Here is a 10,715-nt window from a genome sequence, read left to right as displayed (position 1 = left end):
ATTGTGATCACTGCCTAGTAGGCAAATGCGAACATAGAACTCGCAAATGCAAAACCACCCAAACCAGCCCATGCTCGCAAATGCAAACATTCGTTCGCAAAAGCTAAGCTCACAATTGTGAGCCAGACTTCGCAAATGCAATGTTTGCAGACCACACCAGCAACAAAGAAGGCATAAGCTATCTCCAAAGTCCAAAGTCAATCCGTAGCCTATTCGAAACTCACCCGAGCCCCTCGACCTCCAAATAAAACATGCACACAAATGTAATAATATCATACGAACTTGCTCGCGCAATCAAAATAACACCTAGAACTTCGAATTGGACATCAAAATGAATGAACTTTTTCAAAGAAACTTACGAACTTTCAAATTTTACAACCGGACATCCGAATCACGTCTAATCAATTCCATTTTGCACCAAATTTTACAAGCAAGTTATAAATAGTGAATAAACCTATATCACGATCCAGAATCGAAATTTGAACCCGATAGTAACAAAGTCAACCTACAGACAAACTTAGGAATTTTTTAAACCTTCAAATTACTAGTTTTTAACAAATCTCGTTAAATCAAGTTAGGGACTTTCGAATTTGATTCCAGGAATACACTCAAGTCCCAACTCACGATACAGACCCATCGGGACCGTTAAAATACTATCCGGGTTAATTTATATAAAATAATGACCGTAGTAAACTTCAATCATTTTTAAGGCTAATTTTTTATTTTCTTAAAATTAACTGCGCACGCAAATCGAGGAACACTAAACGACACAGACTACGCATGCAAATTGAGAAACACTAAACAGAGCTATTTGAGGTCTCAGAATACAAAAATGAAGGCTAAAACTAAAAATGACCTATCGGGTCATCACATCATAATTCCGAAATTAGATATAAGATTATTTTGTCCCGCGTTTCGTTGAATTTTTCAATTCGGGATTACCATTTCCGGAATTAATTAATCTCACAGCTAAGTATTATTTTATCCAACATTGACAGTAGGATATAATCCGAGGATTAACAATTCCGGTAATCCTGAGATAAACACTAAAATGACAAAGATATCTTAGGCTCTTCCCCAATCTTTTAAACAATCCAAGCTTAAAATTAACAATAAAAGTTTATCCTTACTTATCTAGTATACACCAAATACATATTTATATTATATCCTGTATATCTCATTTTTAATCCAATAAACCAAATATCATGCTATAAAAATATATTTACTAAATATTCCCGTTATTATTTCCTGTAGTATAATCTCAGGATAACTTGTTTCCCACCAAACAAACCTTTAAGCCCTATCTAAGAGTACATTCTTCTAACAAACACTAATTTCATCATATTTGAAAGCCTATCTAAAAAAGTATGAGCATCATCATATAACTTGATGGTGCCAATTCAAGTAGAGACGGAGCCATAATTTCAAGCTTATGGTTCAGGATTTTAAAGTACTAGGTTCTAAATTAATAATTTATATATATTTAATAAATTTTTTAATATAAATATAAGGTTTGAACCAAAATTAATGGGTTCGGCAAACCCGCTCGTGATACTCTAGATCCGCCCTTGAATTCAAGATCAGTGTAGCTTTGTGATAGGGCAAGAGCAAGGGATACACAACCACAAGCCAATGGCATACAAACAGAAATATGCACTACAAGATTGGAGGATGAAACAAGTGGGGGATACGCACGAGCGCAACTATAAAGTTAGAAAGTACTAATGAAAACTGATAGGAAAAAAGTATATGATTTTTACATTAGATGTGATAAGCTCTTGTTCCATGCATTGTACCCCATTTGAAAAGACAGTTCTATCAACTTGCTGTCCAAACGTGGCATTACAAGATCCACTTAGAGTGCTTTCTTATAAACATTTAGGAGTTTCTTTGTTGGTAATAGCTGTTTCTTTATAATTTAGTTTGATACTTCGTCAGCTTGAAAAATTATGTTTGCAGACTCCAAATACCTTCTTTTGTGGTTGAAATAGGAAATATTATTACTAGATACTTATTGGTCGTTGCAAAATGAGGTATATTCAGGAGTTGTGGCAGAGCCACATGCATTCAAAAGGTGTTAATCAATACCCTTTTGTGGTTTAATTAGGTAAAAGTTTTCTAAAATTGTATATACATTATATATTAATGTCGTTTGACTTTCTCGTGGATTTACTTTTTTATATTTTGACTTCCCTCCATGAATATTCTAGCTCCCCACTGGTTAGGAGTACCATTAGAAGTACTAGTTTGATCCAAGAGGTATATATAAGGATCTGCAATCATCGAGAATATATAACTAAGTTCGTGATAGAATATATGAGTCCACCAAACTATAATGAGACCAGGTCCTATATAAGATTTCACAAATAACACTAATGTAACAGTAAATAAGTGGAACAAGAAACTTTTACGTGGAAAAATCCGTGCTCAAGGGGATAAAAAACCACGACCTACACTAGTAGGATTTCAACTTCACTATGAGCAAACTTTAGATTACAACCTATGCAATCTAGAAATTAAACTCTTAATCCCTCACTAACTTATAATACACCTATTACAAGCCACTTTGCAATACACCTATTACAAAGACTTCAATTCATGACTAACTCTAGTCACGACACAAACACTGAAGGTTTATGGTTTTCAAGGGTTTCCTAATTAGAGCTTCTAGATAAGCAAAGTAGGAATTACAATGAAGAACAATTATAAAGTTACAACTCAACTAAGGACATACAAGAGACTTGCTATAGGAACTGGTCCGTAGTAGTGTTGTACTTTGTTCTTGATGCACTTGAGAATTGAATACTTGATAGATGAACGGTTGGAATGCTTGAATGAATTCTCAAGTGTTCAAGTGATGTTTTGTTGTAATGCTCTTTATTGATACAACTTAGATGACATCACTTGAATGATATAATCACTTGGTTGGTCAAAGATGAGTGACTGATGTACTGTGTTGCACTGTTTCTGTGTACAGTGCAGGTAGTCACTTTCCAGCTGTAGATAGTTGACTTCGTAATGCTGTCAGGAAAACACAAGTCTCTGTGTTTATTCTTTATCTTCTGAAGTCATAGAAACTCACATTAGATCGAGTATGTTGATTGAGTTGTCTACCAGGTGTGTCAGGTCCCTTATCTGGTTCTTTGATAATAAATTTGTTAGATCATCAAAACATAAAGCTAAGGTGTTGTAAACCCATCAATTTTCCCTTTTTTGATGATGACAAACTTAGAATTTGATAACCATATGCATAGCAAAATAAACCAGATAAAGTAACAGGAACTTCACAAGTTCCCCCTGACTTTATGCTTCCCCCTTAATCAGATCCCCTGCTTCAAGCTTCAATTATATTCCCCCCTTTTGGCATCATTAAAAATACACAACAAGCAATCAACATAAAGAAGTCTAGCCTAGCTAACTCATGCTACATATGTGTACACCACATGATAGAAAAAAGGAGTAGAGGAACATAAGCATTTATAGCAAAAGAGGAGAGTCTTCATTAATTTTATAAAACATAAGCCTTTACCATTACAACAAAGGCAGATTTGGGTTGTTAACAGCGGGAGCAGTACAAGTGAATTCCATCCATACCAAAAAAAAAACTACCACAAAGTCATCACAACAAAAGAGATAAACTGGAAACTGGTCACTGGTAGATTAGCCTAGGGGACACTAGAGGGAGAGGGCTTAGAAGCTGCAACAAGAGTATTGAGAACGAGATCAATTCGAGCATTTGCCGACATTTGCTCTGCGAGCAGTTTCTCCTTCAAGTTCTCAACCTGTTGTCTGAGATCGGCATTTTCTTTGATCAGACAAGCAACCTCTGCACTTGATGAACTGGAGGACCCTGGTGCCTCTTGAGCCTGACTTAGCTGAGTCTCTAGAATGGCATTCCTTGCCTTCAACTTTCTAATCTCCTCAGTAGCACTGTTCTGGGCATTGATAAGTTGTGAGATCATCGAAGTACTTCCTACCCCTCCACCTTTTTCAACACATTCACATTCCTCTAGAGTAGTTTGCGAGAAGGTCTGCTTCTTGGTTCCCATCTTGGGTTGTCCCAAAGGCATATTAAAGAGCTTGAAGACATGCGTGAGAAGAAATCCATAGGGAAGACCATGATTTCCATCTTTGAAAGCTACTACCTTTTGCATGTACTTAATCATTATGGCTGGCAGATTAACAGATCGAAAACCATCCAGTGCTTCCATTAGATACAGATCATACTTGGATGTGATAGACCTCTTCTCAGCGCGAGGTAACATGACCTTGTTTACCAACTCAAACAGGAGCTAATACACATGAAGCAAAGCTTTCTTATGCACCCGTTCCCCCCGCTGGACTGCTCCCTCCTTTACTATAGCATGCCTAAAGTTTGAGCCACAGACATCCTTAACAGAAGATATGCCGTCAACAGGAACCATAAGTATGTCTCCTAGCAGATCAGAGTCCATAACAACGTCAACTCCATTTACCAGTACACAGATATGGTCAGTGTAGCAACCCTTTTGGGAGGGTGCTACTTAGGAAACAAATCTAACTCACTGATTATAAAACATTAAAAAGATATTAGTTAGAAATATTCAGAATAATTTATTAGCGGAAATAGGCCCATGCGAAAAGGTTCAAAGTGCAATATTTGTTTTTGAAAATACACCATAATTTTATTTCAAATGAAATACAATGTCAAAATATTAACATAAGGTGATATAATCCCTTCTTGAATAATCAACAGATTAAAGCAACTTTCTAACAAATTTATACATTTATTCAACATCAATGCAAGTTTGTATTGTACATAAATTTCAAACTATCAGGTATATAAAAAGAAAACTAGTTTTCTCCTTTATACATATTTACAAGACAAAGTGTAAATTCAACATATTACAAGATTTGAGAACCCACACTAAAACAACAAAACAAATTACCAAATTTAAGTTACAAGATTTTGGTCTTAAATCCAACAAGCCTCCAAATAACATACCTAAATATGACACACAACAAAACAAGTTACCAAATTACACGTCCCAAAACTATGCAAAATCAAGGTGCATATGCAAATGTGATCTCCGTAACTTCTCCCAAATAGACTACTTCATCATGGCCATCTTCAGCTTTCATCCCGAACATTACCTACGATAGGAAACAACTATCGCTAAGCATAAAGCTTAGTTGTGTATAAACTTTAGGCTTGGAGTCATTAAATTCTCCAATTCCCTTTTTCAGTCATAGTTAGCTCAATTTAACATAATTTAAAACAAATGAACAAATATATCAAATATATCAATATCAAACTTTGAAGTGTTTCCAAATATCAATAACAATGTTCAAGAGTCGAGAAAGTGTATACTAGCAATCTAAGAGAGTATACCAAATATTTATTTTTCGCCCAATATGTACGCCATGCCATCACACTAAGCATAATCAGATATCAAGATGGACCGAAGCCCCAAATCAAGTAGGTCAAAACCCAATAGACAAGAGAATCAAGAACCATATTAAAAATGGCTTCCTAGTTCGTACTTAACAAGGACAAGTTCCATAATTCAAGACGAACTACAAATCCAAAGTCAAGATGGCAAAAGATCCGAATCAAGAGGCATGCCAAGATGAGTGACAAAGTCACTGCCACTGTGAGCACATGATTTTTACCCTATATGAATTACTTCCACAAATTCAAAACAAAATAATTTTCCATTGTTTGCAATGTCGAGGATTTTTGGGGCATTTTCTATTATTGTGTGGATATTGTCTGTGCACGTTTATTGTTTAATTAATGAAAAATACAAAAAATGTGTTGCATGTGCATTTAGAATTTAACTGTGCATTTTTAAGAATTAATCAGTAATTAAGTTATTTTATAAAAAAAGAGAAGAAAATCACAAAAATAGTTATTTTGCACCTTTTAATTTTAATTTTTGATTTTTGAGTAATTTTTGTTTAATTTATTAATTGTGGTAATTATTTAGGATTAGTTAATATTTATGATAAGTTAATTTGGTTTTATAACTTAATTTAGGATTTTAGTTTTAATTTTTGAAAAAAGAAAAGAAAAGAAAAAGAATTAATTTTAAAATAAAAAGAGAAGGAAAAAGAATAAAAGAAATTAGAACTTGGGCCAAATTCAATTTAATTCTCGAAGCCCAATTACATCACCCCCAAAACCCATCCCATACCCTGTCCAAACCATCTGTCTCTAAGACCATTAAAACGACGTAGTATAGGGAGAATACTACGTCGTTTCGAGATCAACAGATCTCAACCGCCCATTCCCTCACATCCAACGGCCAAGACCTCACCCCATCACCCGTTTAACCCGACCCATGAACCGGTCCAGCACCCATGTAACCAAAACGACCCCGTTTTCTATTAATGATTTAATTAGAGCCGTTGGATTCCAATCATCCAACGGTACTAATTAAATCCTCAATTTAATATACTCAAAACATCAAACCCCTTACCCCCTCAGAACCCCCCCCCCCCTCATCGTCTCTGATCTCTCTTCAAAGACCAGCCAAAATTGCCGCCTCAAACCACCGGTGACCACCTGCCAGAAATCGCCTACGGCAGCGGTCAACCACCAATCACCCCCCAAAATACACCGTAGAATTCCCTTCGTCTCCTCTTTCCAAATATCTAACCAGCTACCTTCAAACATCCCTAGAATTCTTCGAATCTTGATTCGAAGAGGCGAACCCTAGCGCCGCCCTGATATTCTCCGGTGGCGTCGCCACCTCCAACCCCTCCCAAACTAACACCCCATGACCCCCTAACTTCCTTCTTTCCAAATCCCCGCTCATTCTTCTCGAACATGGCCAAAACTCTTCGAATAGCAAACCTGAGTTCGAGCCCTAGATCCCTAAATTCTGACCAGTGCACGAAAGGTCATTTTGCTTGATTTCTTGGCTTATTCAATCCTGTTTCAATACAAAATAATGACGACCGTTTGTTCTCCATCAAGAACAAACGTTTGGCATTATTTTGGGTTGACTCAGAGTGTCAATTGCAAGTTCGAGCCTGGCCAGTGAGTTCTTTCCTAGTTTCTTGTTTATTCTCGTTAGTATTATTCTGTTGTTCGTCTTTCCCCATCTCTTTTTCTTTTCTCTAGTCAATTTTAGTTGAAACTCGACCAGTCCTCTGGTATAAACTATCTTCTGATCGTTGTTTTGTTTTTCAGAATGTTTGGTGAATTTGTTCTTGGTTTCATAAGTTTGTGTGGTCAGTTTGTTTAAAATTTTGAAATCATATCTCGTTTAATAATTTAGTCAGTTTAATTAGTTCATTTCGATTTAATAGACTAGTTCATTCCATTTTTGTGTATGTTATTAATCAGTCATATAGATAATTCTAGTTGTCGAACCATTTAAGTGTTTGTTTTCTTCTGCTTTTGGTAAAAGCACTGAATTTGGCCTGGATCAGTTTGATTGTTTGGGCCTTCAGGCCATTCTTGATCCCACTTCAAAGGCCTGATAGGTTTTGGGTCAAGATTGACCCATATCCGTCTGGTTTCTTGAAAGTAATTGACAGAAGTTTAAGGGGCAATGTTTGGGAATTGTTCAACAAAGGAAGTGTTTACCTAACTTAGGAAGTTTCTATAGTGGTAGGGTTATGAATTACACTAAAGATAAGATAGAGATAAGGTTTAAGTGGAATCAACTATTAAAAATGGGAAAAAGGGGATTTGTAATGGGGATTGCACTAATTGGTTGCCTATTTAAAGGCTGAAGAAGAACAAAGGTGGGGAAGAGCAAAAAAAAAAGGCATAGAAAGAACACATTGAAAGTACTGAAAAAGAGAACATTCTAAAAAAAAACATCAGATCCAATAGAGAGATAGAGTTCTAAGAGATAAAATCCAGAAAATACAAAGGGCTAAAATTTTCTACTGTTTCATTGGATCTCTCCAGTTTTTTTTGAATTCTTTTCAATTTCTGAAATAATCTGGACTCATTTGAGTACAACAAAGGGTTAAATTTGGTCCTCAAAGTTGGCTTAAAGCCTGCTGGATTACTGTTTGATTGGAACTGTTTTGCTACACAACAATTCTTGGTTTAAAGTTGGGTTTGGGAGATTTATTTCTGTTGCTGCTTACTGCTGTTGTTACTGCTGACCTTACTTCCCCTTTTCTTTCATTTTCAGGTATTTGTCAATTCCATGGACACCAGTTAAATGTAGATTAAAGCTTGAGTAACAAATTGGATGATGGTTGCTATTGAATTCTCACTTCTGTCTCTTTTCATTTCATGCATAACGTGTATTACTTAGTTCAGAAATAGCTTGGTCGAAGTATATTTATGGTTGAATAGAGTATGACTATATTTGTAATCATCTTATTGTTGGGTATAATTGCTAAATTCTTTGTCCTAGAATTAGTTTTAGTTTAAAACATGGAACAAGTTATGGCTTAGTTACTTGGATTTCATGGGTTTGAATTGGAGTATATGTATAAAGGGACTTTCAAGGACATTCATAATAGGTATTTGCATATGTAGTATTCTGTATTGCTTTTTTTGAATTTTAGTTGTTTGTATGAAGTGTCCTTTTAGGAGTCTGGCTTAATAATTTATTTGCTGGTAAAGACTATTGGCGGTATTAGATGCTGAATAACCAAAAATAATTTGATATTGTAACCTCTGTACAAAAAGTAATGTGATTAGCCGTGCTGTTATGATATTGAAACTGTTAAATTCCGCTACCTATTATTAGTTATTAGAATTGGAACTCACAAATTGCTTTCAAGATCAAGTCATTATTAGATGTACTGTAATTGGCTATTGATAAGTTAAAAACGATTCCAAAGTTTGCTTGCATATGTATTAATCTCGTTGTTGAGCTCCTAAGTTGATGTTGCTTCGCTAAATGTTTTGAACTCCTTTCTCACATCCTAGCTGTTGGTTGTTTGTTTGTTTCTTATATTTCCTGCTGGAAGGTAATTCATCTAATTCACCTTTATTTGGTATTACTTTTTTTTTTGTTAATTACATTGCATTGTAGTTGTAAATGTGTTGAATGACTTTGTTGCAAGAAACGTTTCTGTCAATTGTCCTTGGTATAATCTTTAGCTTATAATTTCCATTAAGGAGGAGAGCAATTCTGATCCTTAATTAGAGTAGTTGGATGTCAGTGATTGTATTAGGACAATAGATGGCCGTTTGATTTTGGGTTGTGCTCGAATTGACTGATTAATGCAAATAGCCATTATCATGATTGTATTATCTCCATTAAGTTACTTATTGCAACAATATTAATTTCTATTCTATGTGCATCGTTTAAAGTTGTCATTTTATTTACATTGATTATTTCCAGTGTATTCTCATATTTGGAAATTAGAATGCTTTAGGAAATTTCATTCTTTACTAAGTTTATAATGTTGAAAGTGCCAATCAATCATTATACGGACGTGCAATATTAGTATATGAATAATTATGAACATCGGTAGTTTGCTTTAAGTTGAACACAACTTTTTTTTTTAAAATAATTCGAGGCGTGCCGAGCCAAATAAAATCTCAATTGCATGGTCCTAGTTTAATTAATCTTGTTTATCCTTAGAATTCGGGGCGTGCCATTTAGTTGAATTTCCATGGCCCTCGCAAAGTTGCAAACGCGTAGTTGCTTTAGGCGCGTTATTTTACCTTCCTAAACTCCGGTGCGCATTTATATGACCCAAATCCAAATCTCAACAATGTTATATAGAATGTGTTGTGGACCGGGGGTGCATTTATGTGACGCGGTTCAAGACATATTTTAAATGACGTTGCAAATCTTTCTTTAAAAATAATTAAAAGCGGTTAAGGTTAAAATTGCACATAGGTTTAAAACTTGTAATAAAATCAGATAATAGGTCAATAATAATAGTTGAGCGACCGTGCTAGAACTACGGAACTCGAGAATGCCTAACACCTTCTCCCAGGTTAACAGAATTTCTTACCCGGATTTCTACTTCGCGGACTGCAAAACAGAGTCAATCTTTTCCTCGATTCGGGATTTGAACCAATGACTTGGGACACCATAAAACTATCCCAAGTGGCAACTCTGAATTGTTTAATAAAATGATCCCTTTTTGATTGTCACTTTAAGTTGGAAAAAACTCCCTTATACCCTTCTGGGGGTAGGTAAAAAGGAGGTGTGACAGCTCTGGCGACTCTGCTGTGGACAAGAACCCAGAATCTCTGGTTCAGGGTTCAGAATTCGAGCTTAGATGAATTATTATATTTGGCTTTATCTATTATCTGATTTTATTACATGTTTGGGCCTAATGTGCTAAATGTTGCTTTTACCACTTTGACATTATCTGCACTATATATAAACTGCTATGAAACCCTTCTCTTCTCATCTTGGGGGATGTGCACACTGGCATGACTCCCTATTCTGTTAGTGTCATACCTTGAAATAAGAAAGAGGCTCGGACAAGTTACTAAGCCGGATGGCCTTTTGGTTCCCGGACGTAGCCCCCTCCTCGGCTCGAGTTGTCCGCTCGGGTGCACAAGTCTGGAATAGTATACCTAGGTTTTATACTTAGAATAACTCAGCCTCATGCCGGATCCCTAGTAGGAACATTTGTTTGCATCATGTGCATTTGACTTTGGAGACTCAACACAGGGGTTGGGTCTGTCTAGGACAGGTAACCCGAAATAAAAAGACCATCCTGATGCATTCTACTCGCTACTTGCGCATTCATTTGCTTCGGATTTGCATGTTGACCGGCTTACAAAATAA

Source organism: Nicotiana tabacum, chromosome 20 (genome assembly GCF_000715075.1).
Source record: "Nicotiana tabacum cultivar K326 chromosome 20, ASM71507v2, whole genome shotgun sequence".
Classification (NCBI taxonomy): Eukaryota; Viridiplantae; Streptophyta; class Magnoliopsida; order Solanales; family Solanaceae; genus Nicotiana; species Nicotiana tabacum.
Note: the sequence above shows the minus strand (reverse complement) of the source record.